Below are 15510 nucleotides of genomic sequence, written 5' to 3'. Positions count from 1 at the left end.
TTTGTGTTCCATCTCATGCCACAGGGATTTCTTGCAAATTGCCCTTTATTGCAAAAACTACAGGCAGTGCCACATGAAGGGAGTCCATGGGCAGTGCCTGGCAGCCCTGAAGGGAATGACCATCACCACACACAGCTGGCCATGCTGGCCACTGAGCCTTCAGCAACACAGAAACACCCATTGTCAGGACCCTTTTTTCCCCCCAAAATGGAAGCCAGCCTGTAGGTATTGGAGACACCAATCTGCAAACCATTTCAGCCCTGCTTTTCAAAGCCAGAGAGCAGATAAGGGGGTCTGAGCAGTAAAACTTTTCCCAGCTCAGGATCAGGTTGTATTTAGCAGCCTCACATCCCTTCTCCATTGCAAACAAGACACAAAATGCAGAAGTTGCAACCACACAGCTTAACAAGTTCAGCATTATTTATTTAATGTCCCTCAGAACATGAATATTTAACGTGGACAATGACCTCTGAGCAGAAGGAAGTTATCAAAATCCATATGTGCCACCTCTCACCCAGAGGCCAAGCTGAGTTTGCTGCTGGGCTCGGGTCAAAGGGGAGCAGAGCAGAGGCATCATCCTTCATCTGGCTCAGCAGCTGTCCCCTGGTGTGGCACCGACCTGCAAAGCTCCAAATCTGTCTCTTCCTGCTGCAAACCTGCCTGCAAACCACTCGTGTGTGTCCCCAGGCTGCAGCTCCTCCTGGGCAGCAGGGCAGGAGCCACAGCCCCCGGGTGTCCCCAAGAGGTGGCAGGCTCTGAGATTTTGGCAGGCACACGCCCTGCCCAGCCGGGGGTCAGAGCCCTGGAGCCGTGCTGGAGGCTGACCAGATGAAAGGTTCCATTCCAAATGAAGTTCTCACAAACATTTCTCCCCATCTTACCCCAAGCTAGTGCCAGCATCAAACATTTTTAACCTCACAAAATATTCTATCCATTTTTACTCTCCTAAAAAAAGTCTTCTCCTCTCCCAGCTTTCTTCAGACTGTTACTAACATGTTATGCACATTTTTTTCTTCTTTTTGCAGGCATTTCTATAAAAAATTCTCAGCTATCTAGACAAAACCACTGACAATTCTCCCCAAAAACCACCAACTGGTTTGGTTTGAAGACTTCAAGACAAAACCAACATTGACATTTTTTCCACATTTCTCAGCCAAAAGCATCGCTGATCTGGAGAGTGGCTTTAGGAGCATCTCTGAGACCTGTGGTGGGGCCAGGAGCAGCAGCACCACCACCTGCATGGGCTGTGTCCAGAGATGTCAGCAAAAGGAGCCACGTGGAGCAGGCTCGTCTGGAAATCAGAGATAATCACATTTTCCTACCTGGCAGGCCCATTAGGGGATGTCTTCATTAACACTGGAGAGGCAATCAGAACATCACCATGATGAGAGCCATAAAAAGCTGTCCCTGGATCGTGGCAGTCACAGGCAGCAGCCCAAGCCCAGCCCTACCCTCTCTCCTCCTGTCACACAAGTTGAGACAGCCCAAATGTAAAAGCCAAGGAACTGTCTGCCATTTTCTCTGGTGTTTTAGCCACTGGGACTCAAGCTTTGCCAACTGTTAGCACCTAATGTTGCAACCAGCACATTTCAGCTTCAGCTTGTGAGATTTCTGGCATTTCACTTATAAAGATGCTGAGCTCCTAAAAAAAGCACTTTTTTTTGCAATGGAAGCTTCTCATGAAAAATTGTTCACACCCATTTTTTTTTTTTTTCACCAAAGTGTGTTGAAAGCCAAAGAAAAAAAAAGCCAAGAAGAAAGCAGAGCTGGAGAACTCCCTGGGGAGATGAGACCCTGGCTGGTGTGACACCAGTGCCATGGTGAGATCCACTCTGGTGTCTGCTCCCCAGGGCTGGGACCTTCACAGGCTTCTCCTTCTGTCCAGGAAAAGCAAGAGCTGAAATAATCATCACCAAGGAACACACAGAATCTTCCCTGTGAATCCATCCCTGGCACGGGGATTCTTGTGCCATCCAAGAGAGGGGCTGGACCCAGCCCAGGCTGGCTCTGGGGTGGCTCCGTGCTGATCTCACTGCAGGAATCCAACACTTCCCAAATTCAACATTCTCACCTCAACAACCCAAATCCCAGCTCCTCCAAGCTGTCACTCCTCCAGGCAGCCCCAGCACCCTGCCCTGCTCCTCACTCTGACAGCTCAGGAGACACAGCAGATTTCTGGGTGCAGCCTGACACCAGGCCAACCTGAAAGTTGAAAAGCAAAGTGGATGAGAAGTAGATTCATTATAGACTAATTAATCCAGCAAGAGACTCCTGCACAAAGGTTGATGACATTCGGTTCAGGATAATTTTGAAATAAATATGAGGATTCATAGAAGAAAAAAATGCAGTGGGGAAAAGATTATTTTTGAAGCATAAATATAGCTCATTTCTAGCCCCCCTCCTCCACATATCAATTAATGAAGCAAATCATCTGTCTGAATCAAAGATGTGGGAGAAAACCACAGTTATCTATTTGAACTACAAAAAAAATTAAAGGATTTAAAATGAAACATATAATTAGCCTGTAGGACTCTCTGCTGTAGGTTATTGAGGCAAAAAAAAAAAAAAGAAAAAAAGCCCTTACTAACTTTCAAAAAGGACTCGACAGCTACAAGAATAGCTTTTGCTGCTCTGCAAAAGAGGGAAAAATGTTCATCTTCTGGAGACAAGCAGGTCCAGCCAGCCCCAGCCCTGGGCTACAGCATTTGTAATTCTGCCTTTACACGGGCTCCAGCTGCTGTCAAGTTTTGTCCAGCTTTGTGTTCTTTTGCTGGTTCTTAATTTTATTTTTTTAACCTACTTGCACGGGCAGGAGCATCTCTCTGCTGCACACCGTGGTCCCAGCCCCTGCATGGACTCACCAGGAGCAGGAGGGAAACTGGGAGAGCACAAACAGCAGTGAACAAAACTTTGCACCTGCCAGGTCCTGCTGATGGTCTGGGAGCTGCTGAAACTCCATCAGGGAACGGGCACAGAGCAGCACACAGAGCCCAGTGTGCAAGGCTGCAATCCTCATGTTTGTGCTGCTGTGATGGAAAGCAGGCACAGAGCTCTCCACACAGCATTTCTGTCACCTGGAAAGGCTGACCTGAAACAGAGACTGGACAGAGCAAAAGGGATAAAATAGGTATTTATGGAAAGGAATAAAATTGAAATTTATTGAAAGGGATAAAATAGGAATTTATTGAAAGGATTAAAATTGAAATTTATTGAAAGGGATAAAATAGGAATTTATTGATAGACTAGAGCTTGGGCAGTGCAAGAGCCTGGCCAGGGCTACACCCAAATCAAATCCCAGATGGATCCTGATCACCAGTTTTACACTTTTATAAGTTTTGGTTCATCTTCACATTGGGGTCAATTGCCCAACCACAGCCCCAGGCTATGAAGTCTCAGCCTCCTTTTCCTTTCCTGTTGTTTATGATTTTTGGGTACCAATTGTCCTTGATTCTCTACCTAGAAGGGAATTGTTTTGTCACTACCCTGTGAAGAGAACTCACTAACACTTAATATGAAGTTTCAGAGTCACACACTAAGCAGCAGAGATTCTGAAAAACATAAAAGCTCAAACCCAAGGCATCATTCCCACCAGGCTGCAGGACATGGGGCTGAGGAGCAGCAGCTGGCACTGGGAATGCTGAGTTTGTCCCTGTTTTATTTGTGATGCTCTGCAGCTCCCTGGCAGCAGCTGGCACTGGCACTGGCACTGGCAGGGCTGGCACTCTGTGCCACAGGGACAGCCCACACCTTATCAGAGCTGAGGCTGAAACCAGGAGTTCAATACTCACAGCCCAGCCAAGGAGCCAGCAGATGCTGGTGTACAGATGTGTTAATATTGGTTAATATTGGCTAATATTGGTTAATATTGGTTAATACTGGGCTGGCAAGGCTGGCTCTGGCTCTCACTGATACAGAATGAGAACTCTCCTCAGCAGCATCTTTTTCCCAGAGATTATCACCTGCATAAACCTGAAATACCTGCGGGTCACACCTGTACAGCCCTCTTTATCATCACTATTGATTAGGAAAGGCAGAGGCTGGCAATGTGAGCAGTGCCAGGCAGGACAGGCACCCCCAGCCCTGGCTCTGTGCCCAGACTCCAGCGTGGCTCTGGTGCCTCTGCCTGCCTCCCACCACCACAGGGAGCTGGAAATATTTTCCTCAACTCTTGTTCCACTGGAAATACCTCCTCAAAGCCAAGGGGAAACTCCTGCTTGGTGCCTGCTGATGGAGTTTTTGGAAATGGGCAGGTCAGCATAACCCAGTCACGCCCAAGTACCAATTTAACACCTCTGCAGGTGGAGCAGAGGTTCCACCAGCTCAGGTAAAAATTCACAAGTCACTTGATCATGATCTTAGGAAAAAAAAACCCCAGTAAACTGAAAATTATTCCTTCACAAATAAGATCACTTTGACTAAGTTTCTTGCTTCCCCTTCAGAGGAGATTTAAGGTTTTTCTCTCTTCCTCTGCAATCTGGCTCCCTTTTGAAGTTAAAAGAAAGAAAGGTTCAGGGGCTCTTTTACTTAAGAAGAAAAAAACAACCTTTTCCTCTTTGAAACTATCTTTTTTAGACAATTGCTGTCTCAAATTTTAACAAATATTCACTAATTTGCACCTTGTTCAAAAGCGAAATAGTAGGTTTGATTTTTTTATTATATATTTTTTTTTGCATACTGAATGTTACGTTCCCTTTCTTTGTCTTAGTGGCAGAAGGAAGAGTCTTAAAGAAATCAAACTACCAGCCCCCTTCCAGATTTTCACAATTTGTTATATAATTTCTTAAAAGGAGCCATAAGGCCACTTGGAGGGAAAACAGAAATCTTCTAAAAAGAAGAAAAAAAATAGATTTTTTTTCACCCATCTTCTTGTAGATGAAGTAGATGAGACTAAAAGAGGCATTTCATTTGAAACATTGAATTCGAGCCCAAGAAAAAAAGCTGACAAGGTGTCCCTGCTAGGAAATTCATTCTCAGCAAGCAGACAGAAGAAACCAAGAGACTTTCTTCAAGGACAAAGAGAAAAGAAGTTTGGAAAAACATGAGCTCAGTTTAAAGCACCCTTTTTTCTTATTTTTGGGGACTTTTAAAAAATGTATTTTTCCCAAGCTGTATGAGAACAGATGTGTGGGTTTGTTTTCCCCAGGAGCAGATTTGGGGGTCTGTGTGTTCCAGGTATGGCAGGGGCAGGGCTGATGGGCAGAGCTCAGTGTGTGTGTCCCTGCAGCTCTGCCTCAGAAACACCACAGGGTTTAATCCTGGAGCAGGATTTTAGGAACTCAAGGCTGCTCACACTGCTCTGTGTTGCTCCAGCAACAGGGAGCTCACCTGGGTGGCCACTGAGATTTCCCTGGTGAGAACAACCCCACCAGGATGACACAGGAAAAAACACAACCCCACCAGGGTGTCACAGGAAAACACAACCCCACCAGGGTGTCACAGAACAACCCCACTGGGTTGTCATAGAATCCCACCAGGATGACACAGGAAAACACAACCCCACCAAGGTGTCACAGAACAACCCCATCAGGGTGTTACAGGAGAAAATAAACCCACCAGGATGTCACAGCCACGAGGAAAGGGTTTTGGCCACAAACAGGGAGCAGAGAGGGTCAGCACCGTGGTGCTCCTGCCCTTGAAGGTTTGGGGTGAGTTTGGGGTGGGTTTGGGAGCAGCCCTGGCAGACACTGCACCCCCTTTCCAAGTGGAGATGCTGGCCAGTGCTCCCAGCTCCCCTGGCAATGAGTGGGACCTCCAGACCCTTCATCCCTGAGCCTGCCTCCAGCTGCTCCCTGCATCCACCCATGCCCACGGGGGAAGCTGATGGCTGCTCCCAGGCTGGCCTTTCCCAGAGGGAGCAGATCCTCCTGCAGCTGCTGGGATGGAGCACGAGCAGCATCACCCCACACCACCCCCAAAGCACATCCACAATTCCATCCTGCAGGATGGGCTGAGAGCTCCTGGTCCCCACCCTGCCCCAGCTCCTTGCAGCCCCACAGATGGAGAGAAGCTCCAAGGCTGCTGGGGAAATGGGGAGCACAGAGCTGGGGGGCTTCAGGCCAGGGCAGAGCGGGGAGGCAGCCAGAACACAGAGTGAGAGCCAGAGGTGATAAGGATAAAGATGTTTTGGGGTGAGACAGCCTGATTTTCACACACAGGGGTAAAGACTCTGGGAAGGAAAATCCAGCCCCTGGCTTGTTGTTGTTTGTCGGTTTTTGAGCCCCAGTGTGTGAGGTGGTGGGTGTGTTTGCACAGCTCTAATCAGCTAAACAGTTTGTCTGTAGCCCGGCAAGAATGGCAAATTAACCCAGGATTCTGGTGCTGGAGACATTTTGTACTGAAAAGATGTGTTTGGTGGCAGACTCACAGATTCCCTCCTGGATCACACATTTCCATCAAGGATGTTTTCTCTCCAATATAAAGCGAGGGAAAACAAAACCAAACAGCCAAACACCCTTTCCAATAAAAATAAATGAGCTTAAGCATCAAAACATATCTGCTATTTGCTTACAGAAAAATATAAAGTCAAAGCCTTCACTAGCAGACTTTCAGGTCTTTTCAGCTCAAAGCATCAGTTCGTTTACAAGTTTCCTCCAGTTTTTAAAATACTTTCAGATGAAATCCAAACCAATATTAATCCAAATGGAATAGCTCTTTTTCGCTTTCCATCTTTTTTCATTGAATTTTTCCCTCTGTGACCATCCCCATCAGTTCTGTCCTCTCCAGGGAGCTCTGCAGATCCATTCACGGATGCACAGCCAACACCGAGGAGTTCCCTGTTCCTGCCTGCACCCCATCAGCTGAACTCAGATCCTGCATGGAATGTCCATTCCTGGGGCCAGCCTGCCCTACCTGGCCAGGTGTGCCTCTGCTTCTCTCACTCGGGAACACTGACTTCATTTTTCCTGCTGAGAGCACAGCACAGCCCAGGAGCAGGAGCACTGGTCAAATCCTTTTGTGGGTAACTTGATAATGTCATGCAAATGAAAAGTGTTCTGCATTAATACAGCCTGGCCACGATACTATGAGGATAAAATACGGGACCTGAGCTCTCCCTGCTCCAGGGAACAGGTTTAACCACATCCTGCTTCATTAGCAGCCACCCCGTCCCTCGTGCAGTCATTAAAGGTGCACTACAAAGCTCTGGAGGGGTGAGGGGACAGGGACAGGTGAGCAGGGCAGAGCATCATTTCAGGGACCTCTTCCTGCTCCTTCCAGACACACGGCGAGGTCACCACTGTTTGCTCTTTTCCTCCCTCTATTCTCTACCTGCTTGCTTTTCACAGATTAGAAACCCAGGTTTCAGAGTGTTCCTCCTTCCTCCCCAGCCATATTAAAAGCCACAGGAGGGTATTTATACAAGGAAATCTTTGCAGACAATCCCCTGCTTGGTCCCTGTGGAGCGCTGGGTTTGTTCTTCCCCAGCTCTGTGCAGCAGAAAAGCTGCTTTCAACCCTTCCTCCTGCAAAGGAGCTGTGCCAGCCCCAGCGGTGAGGAGCCAGCTCCTGCCTGCCCAGGGATCACTCCATGGCATCCCTGCACTGCCACCACCCTGGGTGTGTCCCAGCCCTGCTTTTGGTGGTGGCACATGGGATCCCCATGGTCCTGCAGCCCTCTTGTGATCCCTGAGGCTGCACCTGTCTCTCCACAGCCTGTGGGGCTGCCAGCAGCTCGACAAGACAAATGTCTCAACACAGAGACGTTTCTTCAGTTGTTATTTTTTCTTAGTTTTTGGTAACAAACTCGGGGAAGCAGAAGCTGAGGCCTCCTCCTCCTCCTCACTGCTGGCACCTTGTGTTCCAAGGACGAGCCATTCCCACAAACCCTTCTGCAACTAATTCCCCAAGCTGCTTCCCAGCACCCAGGGGAGAGGAAAAGATCATTATTGCTTTCAAAATGAGACTGCGAAGAAAATACACAACCGGTCCAAAAGAGTAATTGTATTTCCCAGGGTGGCCCTTTGCTGCCAGATACTGAAGGAACCCGGCTCCAGCTCTGGCTCCTCATCCACAGCCAGCTCTGGGCACATCAGTACCCAGGGCACCCCTGCCTGCTGTGGGGCAGGGATGGGGTGGGAAGTCCCTGGAAGTATTTAAGGCCAGGCTGGATGGGGCTGTGACAGCCTGGTCCAGTGGAAGCAGGGAGTTTGGAATGAGGCCACTTTTAAGGTTCCTTCCAACCCAAACCATTCATGAACCTGTGATTTTTTTTTTTATGATTCCATGGGCTAATGGTGCTGCCTGCTGTGTAGGGAAGGGGCTGAAAGCTGCAGCCACAGCCCCAGGATTTGGCTGCAGGGTCCTCTCCACAGCTGGAATCAGCAGGTTTACCTGGGACTGCACCCCTGGGAAACCTCTGCTCCACCCAAAAGCCCAGGGAGAGCTGCCCCACATCGCCCTCCCCGTGGGTCCAGCCCCACTGATCGCTGCTGCAGCCCCACATCCCCCGTGGCTGCCGTGGTTTGAAGTGTTGTGTTTGCTCTCCTTCACTGGAGACTTTCAGGAATAAATGTAAAAGCTGTGGAAAGAGCTCCTAACGCCCTGAATGTCTCCCCTCAGGAGCAGAGCTACTCCTTACTATGCTTTAGACTTTTAAGATGTTGCTGTTTCTTTTTTCCCCCTCCTCGCTGCTGGGGATCCAGGAGCTGAGCATCCCCAGCCCCAAAACAGGGAGCAGGATGGGGCTCCTGGCTCCTGTCCCACAGCGAGCTGGCCTGCCTCCTCCCAGCAGCTGTAATGAAATGCTTTGAACCTAAAAATGAAAGGAGAGAGGGAAAGGATGCTCCCTTTCCTCCCCCGACACATCCCCACGCACGCACACACTCCTGCGGACTTCTCCTTCGCCTGGGATATCAAATGGCCCTGTGTTTTTGAAGTTACCATGGCAGTGAGAGCAGAGCAACAGCACAGCTCACACAGGGGGAGAGAGCAAAGGAAAAACGCCAGCACGGGGAAGGGGAGGACAGAAAGGGGCCGAGAAGATCCTCTGATGTCGACAAGATGTGGTGCGGGAAAAGGCTCTCCCACCGGAGAAATTAAAATAAGCAAATAAATATCCAGCCATGAGAGGGCAGACAAAAAGTAAAGAAAAGCGAGATCTAAGAGCAGAGCTGGGAAAAGGACTAAAGTAGAAGCAAAGCAGAGACAGAAATTCAACTAATTAGAGAACAAGGTGTGTACAGAAAGAAGAAGAGATGAAGGTGAGAGAGGATTTGGCATCCAAACCTAGAACAAGGATAATTTCAGGAGACAAAACAAGAACTCCCAGTGACAGGTTGCTTTGGAGCAGCCAGTTCAGATCACTGCCAACAGTCTCAGGGTCCCCTCCCACCCTACACCCAAGGGTGCATCCCCTGCCAGACCTCTGGCTCTCCAAGCCCACCCAACACCCTCCAGGCTGGGTTTGCTTGCCCTGAGCAGCTCAGCACAAGGCTGGAGCTCGGGGCTGTTGTGCACCAGGAAAACCCCACACCCTGCTCAGCCCCACTCTGCAGGTGCTCCCTGCAAACCCAGGCTGACCCCACAGCTGATCCCATCCCTGCTGTGTGCCCAGGGGCTGCAGCAGGTAGGGAGAGGCAGATGCTTCAGAAACCTGGCACAGAGGGACAGCACAGGGTGGGGACAAGGAGGGACAGCTTTATCTGAGCCCAGCCCCTGGTGCTGGCTGCACACAGCCACTCTGCACTGCTCTGTCCCCTCTCTGTGCCCTGAGGATGCAGCTCTGGGTTCGGAATCCTGTCCTCACACCAAGGGAGGAGCCAAACCTCCCCTCTGCACCTGGATAATGGGAAACTGGGGGCTCTAAGGAGCTCATGCCCAGCCTGGAGAATCCCTCACACTGGGAAAGCACCACTGACCTGTCCTCCAGCCAAGGTTGTCTTCTAGCACAGATCTAATCTACCCCAGCAACAAGGACTCAACATTTCCCTCTTGGGCTATTCCACAGATTTCCTTGCCACAAAGTCATTCAAAGCATCCCATTTTTTCTCAGCATGAGTCTCTACTCCCAGTACAGCCATGCTAAATAATTCCTTTTTGCTTTGGAAGTTTAAAATCTTCATCTGTCATTTTGGCATTGTACCTTATTTAAAATGGTTGACATTTCTTCAATTCCAGGCTTACCTGGAGGGTGCTAAGCAGAAGACCAAGAGACTGGGAAACTTTGCAAAGCAAAAATCTTATAGAAGAGGAGTGTGGGATGAAAACAGCATCCCACGCATACTTAAATACCAGCATCCAGAGTGAGCAGGATTATGATTGCTTGGCCTGAAACAAATGGTTCCACTTTTGCTGCTGCTAATACCATTAAATAACCAAGAGAGCGAATGTCACTGATTAGAAAATAGCACAGAGCGCTTGCAAGCACTAATCAACTTCACAGAAATGCTAACTTTCAGACCTAAAAAACCCTTGGCAGTGTCCCTGTGAAGTTATTTCGGGTGAGGCTCTGCATACCGGAGCTGTCCCTTCGCATTAGGTTTGATCCCTGCTCGCTGTGCTCAGCACGGTGAACCCTTAATGCTCTCCAATTACATGACAAGCAAAGCAACTTATTGGTGCTCTTTATGTTAATGTCCCGATATTTTTCATATTTATGATATCTAATTACATTTGCTGCTGATAGTGATGTAATGTTTAGGTGTGGAAGATTGAGAAGACCGCTCTAATGTTAATATATTTACATTATTAAGAAGTCATACATTACATAGGCAGTCTGCTGTGTAGGGCTGGATTTCTAGATGAGCTCTCAAGGCAAATCCATTATCTTCTCCCTCCTCCTGTCCCCTGTACAGATTCTGATAACTGGCACTGTTTAAAGTGACTGCAGCTGGTATCATGATGCCAAAAGGGAAAAGGTATCTTACACATGCATGAAATTAAGTAGGCCCAGGGGTCTCAGAGGACCACACTGCATCACCAGGAAGAGGAATTCAAGACATTAGCTGAAAAAATCAGCATTGCAAAAATGGTGCAAAAAAAACCCCTCAAGAGGGCTGGAGAAAGGCAGGCTCCCTGTGCAGTGCCATCAGAGGCACTTTCTGTGAAAGTCCTTTATGGCTGGAAGGGAAATCTCCTCCAGCCCCTTTGGTTTTAAACTGCCTTTTCTCCTTTGGCCAGGGAATGGTGCATGTCTGATGATCAGCAGGACACAGTGCACATCTTATTGCCCTCTTCAGATGAGGAGAAATGATGTATTTATAGGAGAGGCTGAGCTGTTCTGTTCCCTGAGGATCACCTTCACGTTCCCTTTGGGACTGTCTCCTCCCCAAATGCCTCCTCACCCATCACATCTTCGGAAGTTCACCAAAGGAGCCACGACCCTGGCTGGTGCTTTATGCATTTTTTAGACACTCCTCAAGTAGCTAACTCAGAGCTAAAATGTGTTATTCAGTACTTCATGTCTGGTTGACTCAGGGAAGATGTCAACTGCAAATGAAAATTAGGGGGACGGGAGGCAGAAGCTGAGAGCAGCCTTTCACCAGGGAATATTCACCAACCCAGCAGGTGCTGAGCATCTTCATCCTCTGCTGTGATCTGTGAGAGATGAGCTTGAGCCACACCTCCTCTAAATCCAGCAGCTCAAATACTGGCTCCACATCAAAACCCCTAAAGAGCCCTTCTCTCACAGCGAAAATGAGTGAGAAACACAAAGATGTCCAGCAGCAGTCTGTGCTGGGTTCATTTACAAACTCCTAATAAATGACAAATAGGTTTTTAATGAACAGCTACTGCAGCAGCAGTCTCAAGGCTCAAGTGGTTGACAATGAGGAAAAACAAGTCTGGGGCACACAAGCCTTGGTAATAAACACGAGATAACAACACTAAAAAAATAAAAAACCAACACAAATAGTTTCAGAATCTGTACCAACTTCAGCAAGTCGCCCGTGAGCTGTTTATAAACTACGGTTTGTGCTGCCATTTACACATTAGAAACCTCCTGCATGGGGCACAGGCACTCTAAGAGACCCTGGGTGCCACCTGGAAGGACAATTTGCCCCTGGACAGGTAAACTGGACGAGGAGGACACGGGGACGTGGCCCTGCAGCACCTGCTTCACTGCAGCGATTTCAGATGCTCAGACCTTTCAAAAGGAAAATACCCCAAACTCGGTCTGCCGGCGTTTGTGCTGCTCGGGGAGTGATTTCTGTCTCCTTGGAGGGACGTGTGCTCACAGTGAGGAGTGGGAAATGACTCCTGAGTCAGTAACGGGGGTGGGGAGGGGAAGGGAAGGGCTGCCTGCAAGTCACAACTCATCTGCATCGACAGAGAAGTTGCAAGGCAGCTTCTGTGATTTCCACCCAAATTAAGCCTTGCACAAAGGAGGATTCTCAACCTCTTCTTTTAATGAGCACGGAGCTATAAGGACAATTACTCTGAATGAAATAAAATTAATTAACGCACACATTTGGGGACTAAAAATGCTTATTATCTAATATGTATGAACTTGACCTAGCTTAAAATTAATGACAGAGCCAGGATGTACGTGGCATTCAGGTTACATAAAACTGCAATAAACATGGTGCAAAGAGAGATGTTGCTGATCCTTTAAATACCAGCACAGTGAGAGCTCAGAAGAGCGGATGGAAGCGTGTGCTGTACATAATTTTCATAGAAATTTGCTTCAGTTGAGCTTGTACTTTACATGTGTTTTAACAACTGAACTTGCTGGCAGGAGTGAGCTTGGCAAAGTGATTATTAGGTAATACTTCTATGAATATTTTCTGGAGCTGGAATTTTTTTTTTCTTTTTTTTTTTTTGGAAAAAGGCTTGCAGAATGCAGCACTCCCCTTTCTGGGATGCCAGCAGCACTCAGTAATTGATTGAGTTTGTGGTTGCCTGCATCCTGGCATTTCAGCCTGGATGCCTGCTTTAAATGCTTGATCAGGAATTTTTTATTCTTGGAGGATTCTTTCAAGGAGAAGCATCCATCCAACCTGAGATCATAAGTACACCATGTGGCCTACTGATCCAATTAGACTGACCAATGCACTTAAACTCCAGCATCCAGAAATATGCAATTAATTAATCACTTACATGCAGTCAACAGGCCACAACTTATTCCTCCAAGTTATCTAGCAAGAAATAACTGAATTATGAGGAAATTCAAGAACATCATCAATTGTTTGTGGATTACAGCAAGGCAAAGTTTATTGAATAACTCATCCAAATTACTTGGGCCATTTTATGTATGACAGAATAATTTTTGTGTATGAGAAGTTCTTGGACGATGTTAAAGGGCAATTCTATCTGGATAGTGGCTGTGAAATCACATTTGGCATCTTGAGAACTCCAGCTCAGCGTGCTCCTCTTATTCCAAAAAATGTTGAAATGTGTAGTTTTACTCACTGGTCCAAAAAATGAGCTTAATGGAAGTGAGGCACCCTGGGCCTGCCTGTGCTGCCTGATAATAAAAAGCAAAGCCCTGTGCAGACGAGAGCTCCCAGCCACCCTCCCTGCACCCCCTCAGGCCTACACTTGGAGAGTGCTCCCAAAAAACCACCCAAGGATGCACAAATGATGGGAACAAATCCTGCCATGGGTGTGCTGAGGACAGGAGCAGATCTGTGCCTAATTTTAGTGCCTGTTTCCCCAGCCAAGGCGAGGCTCCTGCGGCGTTCCAGCGCCTCCAGACCCGGGGGAGGGAGGAGAATTGGATGCACATGGCTCAACAGGATTTGGACCAGGGATGGCTGGAGCTTGGCATGTAAATCCAGCTGTCTCCTACGTCCACAAATCCAAATTGAGCCGATGTGAAAGGAGCAAAATAAAATCTTCCCTGCTTGTGCGCTGGGGTCCGCAAAAACCTGGACCCAGAGCGGGAGGGAGATGCAGAAAGGATAAAAAAGGATGAAAGGAAGAGCTGAGTTCCCATCCTCTGCAGACACAGGGAGCAGGATTCTCAATGCCAAGGAATGGGGAAAGGATGGTGAGCTGCTCTCAATCCCTGAGTGCCCCTGGCACTGTGGGGCTGCTCTTGGGGTTGGATGGGCTCTCTGCAAACCCCAAAGGCACCAGGAGTGGGGGGTCAGTGAACACAGGGCAAGGATTGATGGAGAAAAAGCCTTTTCCCGTGGCTGTGATGGGCTGAGGCAGCTCTAGGGACACGAGGGTTGTCCCCACAGCACCAGTGAAAACAGAATGAAGACATCCCTCAGTCAGAGGGCCATGGATAAGAGTTTTCTGAACTAAGCCACAGGTTTATGTATGTAAACCCATTTTTTCTGCAGTGAAATCTCCCATGTATAACTCCCATGTAATTCCTTATTCAGTGCTTCTATAATCCCATTTTTCTTCTGGGGAGATTTCCTTCACTGTGTCTGCCCCCAGATGCACATCAGGATAGAGGTTTGATTTATTCCTGAGGGAGAAGACAACCACCACTCCTCCCAGACTGTGAAGCAGTCTCTCAACCCTGCAGAGGCAGGACCCTTTCCTACTCGTGTTATTAGCATTCCCTACTACTTGCATGTTATTTTTCTTTTTCCTCTTCATTCTCTCTCTCTCTTTTTTTTTTTTCCAACTTCTGCAGTGAATTCTGCTTCAACACCCACATGTCTGCTATTGAAGCCAATCAGCAGGATTGACTCAGGTAAGTTCTTTTATTAGGTACTGATTTCTTTGTGTCTGATGTCTTTATCCAGACTCCTTTGAAAATCCCATTTTGGCTGAGCATATTGAAGCAAATGCCTCTCTCACTCTCTTTCATTAGCAATTTTAGGGCACCTCTGGCAGGTTTTTCACTCCTCTCTCTGGAACTCAAAGAAAAACAGAAAAAATCTGCAGTAGTTTTATCTCTTTTCACTGTCTCGGGAGGATGTCCTGCCAACACTCCCCCACCCCCAAAATTGGACAGAAAAATGTAGGTCTGGGGCAGTCTGATGGGCTGAGATTTGGAAGCAACAACATTTCACGACACTGGCTTTCTAATTTCCTCAGACTAGAATTAGTTCTGCCACCAACATTTTGCCCAGGGCCCCCAAGCCCAGGAGTGCTCACAGTGTGTGTCTCTCTCTCACATATTATTATGCTCCAATGAGGATGTTCCTAGCACAGCTCTAACGTGTCTGGCATGGATTCATGTTATATCTAGGTTTTGACATTGGGCCTGCTCCTATAGAAGTCAATGTCAAAATTCCCTGCCAGTGCTCAAGCACAAGGATCAGGTCCCCTTCCCTGATTTATGCAAGTTATTTTTATATGATAGCGAATTGGATGCAGTATTATAAAGTCTGGAATTAATCTGCATTCTAATACATTATAAAAACCAGCAAAAAAAATAAAAATCCCAAATTAACATCCTCCTTAACCTTTATTTTTATCAAGTGTACTAAATCAACTGAAGAATAATTGCTCTGAGGACTATGCCAAATGAGTGCACATTTAGTTTACATATTCCCTAATGCAATATGAATTGATGAACTTTCTGAGATACACATGATATAAATGATCATGATGTGCCATTCTTAATTTCTTTCAATTGTCTCTGTGAAAACACTTTGCTCTTAGAATGAGA

General features: G+C 47.5%; 2 long non-coding RNA genes across 2 annotated transcripts in view; one reads left to right on the top strand and one right to left on the bottom strand.

Annotated features, from left to right (window-relative positions):
• The window catches only part of LOC148222125 (uncharacterized), a 285860-nt gene extending 282201 nt beyond the window's left edge, over positions 1 to 3659 (top strand). Inside the window, exon 4 of the long non-coding RNA XR_015806892.1 lies at positions 1026 to 3659. This is a non-coding gene — a long non-coding RNA (uncharacterized LOC148222125). The remainder of the gene's footprint in view (positions 1 to 1025) is intronic.
• LOC148222124 (uncharacterized) overlaps positions 1 to 15510 on the bottom strand; it is a 78202-nt gene that overhangs the window by 4976 nt on the left and 57716 nt on the right. The window lies entirely within an intron of this gene.

Source organism: Sturnus vulgaris, chromosome 14 (assembly GCF_052056855.1).
Source record: "Sturnus vulgaris isolate bStuVul1 chromosome 14, bStuVul1.hap1, whole genome shotgun sequence".
Lineage (NCBI taxonomy): Eukaryota > Metazoa > Chordata > Aves > Passeriformes > Sturnidae > Sturnus > Sturnus vulgaris.
Note: the sequence above shows the minus strand (reverse complement) of the source record. Positions and strands in the feature narration are given on the sequence as shown.